We start from the raw sequence: 4,035 nt of genomic DNA on the forward strand, positions 1-4,035 counted from the left end.
GGGGGACTGGGGGGTTGGGGGCTGGGAGGGCTGGAGGCTAGGGGGCTGGAATGCAGGTGAAGAAGGACAAGGTTGTAAGAAGCCATAGTAGGACTGACTGGAAAAGGAGTGAGTGCCTGGAACAGCATGTGCCTAAGAGGCTGGGGGAGGATAGTGAGGTCGTGACAATTCCAAACTGAGATGGAGGGACGGGAAATGGGAGACTCCAAATTACTGACCAAATGACCCACAATAACTAACACAAGACAGAAATCTCTGGAAGATTAAACAGGAGCCAAAACTCTGTCAAAAAGAAAAGGCCGCTGAGAGAAGAAACTAGTTAGGAAATCCCCAAGCCAGGAATTCTAGAGGCTAAGAGAAAAGGGCCAGCGGGACAAAGCCACAAACCCAGCCAACGGGGGCAGCGCATGCGCTTCAGCCCTGGATTCAAACCCAGCACCAAACAGACCAGAGTTTAAGGCTAGCCCAAGATTCATGAGACCCTGTGTCAAAACAAAAGAGCTGGCAAATGGGAATATGGCCTGCACCACTTGTTTTTGATAATGGCCTTTTTGCCTATAACAACAGGTTAGATGAAGCTATGCAGTGTCCTGGTTAACTCTGACTGCCACCTTGAAGCCGCCTAGAGACACCTGAGAGAATAATTGTCTACATCTGTAGGCCTGTATTGAAATATTGTCTATTGTGTTTTTCTTACTCTATGTATGAGTGCCTGCATGTGTGCCACGTGTCGTGTGTGCCTGATGTCCCCGGAGGCCAGAAGAGGGGGTCAGATCCTCTGAGACACACATGTTGTATGTGCTGGTGTCCACGGAGGCCAGAAGAGGGGGTCAGATCCTCTGAGACACACATGTCGTGTGTGCCTGATGTCCACGGAGGCCAGAAGAGGGGGTCAGATCCTCTAGAACTGAGCTACAGGCTGTTCCAAGTGGCCCAGTATCTACAGGGAACCAAGTCCAGGTCCTCTGCAAGGGGAGAAGCGCTCATAACAGCTGAACCATCTCTCCAGCCCCTAAGGTTTTGTCTTGACTATTAATTGACGTTGGGAGGCCCGCCCCACTCTGGACGGCATCCTTTCTTGGGCAGGCGATCCTGGACTGCAGAAGAAAGCTGGCTAAGTCTGAGCTAGCAAGCCAGAGAGCGAGTCTTCTGCTTCAAGCTCCTGCTCCTGGGTCCCTGTCCTGGTTTCCTTGGATGAAGGACTGTAACTGTAAACTAAAGTAAGCCCCTTGGTCCCCTAAATTGTTTTTCGTCAGAGTGTATCACAGCAACCAAGATGAAACCAGAACAGCCATGTTCCTCAAAAGTAAAGCAGATGTCAAAGCCATTTATGCAGAATTTTGAGTCATGGTTTTTTACCCCGAATAATAATTTAAATAATATCTCAGCTCTTGACCCAGATGAATTCTGAGTGATTTGTATATATACCACAGGTAATTAAGATTCTAGGTTTTGATGAGATTTTAGATAATTCCTAGAGCATGTCCTGTCTGAAGACACATTGATGACGAGGCTTTTCTACCAAGCATTTCTAAGAAGCCTCCCGTTAGGGAGGGGCCATTTAACTGTCACTTTCCGTTCATGCAAGAGAATTTGAGCATAAAATTTAGGAAGACGAAAGCATGCAGCCATGAAGTGGACGGAGACAGGAAGCCTAGTGGGGTCAGGATGTGTGCATGGGGGAACTGAGCACAAGCTCTTCTCAAAAGAAGGCAAAGGATTTCTGCTGCTATTGCAGGCTTCCAAATATGCACCCTCTGGCAAGCACACCTACCTTGGGACCGTCTCAGGTTTCTGCCTTAGAGCTCTTCTGGGAAATGAGTAATGAAGTCTTAATGATAAAACCCTGAGAGAGTCTTGATGTTCCCCTGAGCTTAAAAGCAGCAACTTTCATAATTAAAAAAAAAAACTAGAATGTAAAAAATAAAAACCCTCCACTGCACATACAATTGAATCATGGGACGTAAGAGCTGGGGGAAGCTTAGAGAAGCCCTCCTTCCCTCCCTCCTCAGGCTTCAAATCGCTAAGGCTTCAAAGTCAGCAGCAATACTGGTGCCAGAAGCCAGAACCTGAGTTCCTCAGGTTTCCTCACCGGGGCAATCTGGGCCTTTTGTTGTATGGTCATCATTGACTTCTTAAGATAATAGCATGATCCTATTGATGACAAAATTTATCCTCTGTGCCTAGGGCTGTTCTTAAAAATCCTGTTCTGTGGTCTCCCTGTGGGCCACTGTGGAGAAGCATCTCTTACCTGTTTGTAGTTCAGAATGCTGTATTTGGGGCTGAGTCTGGCTGAACCTGATTTATAGGTGGTCATCGAGTGAAATATGCAAAGTAGCTTACTGTTAAACAGAACCGCCTGGTTCTGGGTAGCTGATTTTTTTTTCTACCTACTATGGAGCTATGACAAAACCTGTCAATCTAAGCTAAGAGGTTTGCTTATGAAATTGGACACTTGGGATGATCCTTTTGTTTAAGAGGGTACTCCCATTCATCCGGGTTATATGGTTTTATATAAAATTATTTCTGAAAAATACAATAGTCTCATAGTATGTGAACACTGGTCAATATTTTTTCAGACGGACTAGAACTAAGAAGGTCCATGTAACCTTTGCAGAGTGAAGTCTTTGGGGAATGCGATACAGTGACGTGCCCCTGAGAGCTGGTGCTTGGATAGTGCCATGTTGGCAAAGCGACTTCCTTCCAAACAAACGAGGAACTGGCATATTACAAGTGCTTAGTTTTATATATGGGGAGAAGTTCTTACTGCTTCCTTAAATCAACAGGAACTTGTGAGTCTTGAATAAAACATTCTATAATATAGTTGAGCATACTTATGTTTCAAAATGTGTTTGAAGAGGCTGGAGAAATGGCTCAGTATGTTTCACAAGCATAAGGACCTGAGTTCAAGCCTCCCAGAATACACATTAAAAAGACAAAGGTGGTTGTGTGTGTACCTGTCACCTCAGTGCTGGGGGTGGTCAGAGACAAGAGGATCAATGGGACCAGTCACCAGACTAGCTCCAGGTTTAGTGAAGGACACAGCCTCAGAGGAACAGGGTGTAGACAGATAGAGGGCACCTGACTCTCTCTCTCTCTCTCTCTCTCTCTCTCTCTCTCTCTTCTGATACTCTCCATATATGCCTCTCTCTCTCTCTCTCTCTCTCTCTCTCTCTCTCTCTCTCTCTCTCTCTCTCTTGTTCACACACACACCTTATACATACATGCACACCATGCATGCACACACAAGCAAAAAATAAAAAGCTGTAATATCTGAAAATGTCTATTAAAATAAATAAGATCTTCATTCTAACAAAAATAACCAAATATAATATATGTCATGTAAGATTAAATGTAAGAAAGAAAACCTAATATCTTTACATTTTTATTTATGTGTCTCTATGCATTTGCGTGTGGGTATGTGCACCTGAATGCAGATGCCTATGGAGGCCAGAAGAGGGCGTCAGATCTCCTGGAGCTGGAGTTACAGGTGGTTGTGAACAGCCCAATGTGGTGCTGGAAACTGAGCAGCAAGAGGTCTTAATCGCTGATCATTTCTCCAGTTTGTGCTGGCTAGTTTTACGTCAACTTGGTACAAGCTAGAGTCACTGGCAAGGAAGGAACCTCAATTGAGAAAAGGCCTCCGTAATATTTGGCTGTAAGGCACTTTCCTAATTAGTGGTTTATAGGGAAGAGATCAGCTTACTATGTATACTCACATATGTGGTGGTAGGTGGTCCTGGTTTTATACGAAAGCAGGCTGAGCAAGCCATGGGGAACAAGCCAGTAAGCAGCAGCCCTCCATGGCCTCCATTATCAGCTCCTGCTCCAGTTCCTGCCCTGTTTGAACTCCTGTCCTGACTTCCTTCAGTGATGAACAGTGGCACTGAGGCATAAGCCACATAGACCCGTTCCTCCCCATCTTGCTTTTGGTCATGGTATCTCATTATAACATTAGTAATATTAAATAAGACACAGCCCCAGTATCTCTCTCTCTCTCTCTCTCTCTCTCTCTCTCTCTCTCTCTCTCTCTCT

Source organism: Microtus ochrogaster, chromosome 8, assembly GCF_000317375.1.
Source record: "Microtus ochrogaster isolate Prairie Vole_2 chromosome 8, MicOch1.0, whole genome shotgun sequence".
Lineage (NCBI taxonomy): Eukaryota > Metazoa > Chordata > Mammalia > Rodentia > Cricetidae > Microtus > Microtus ochrogaster.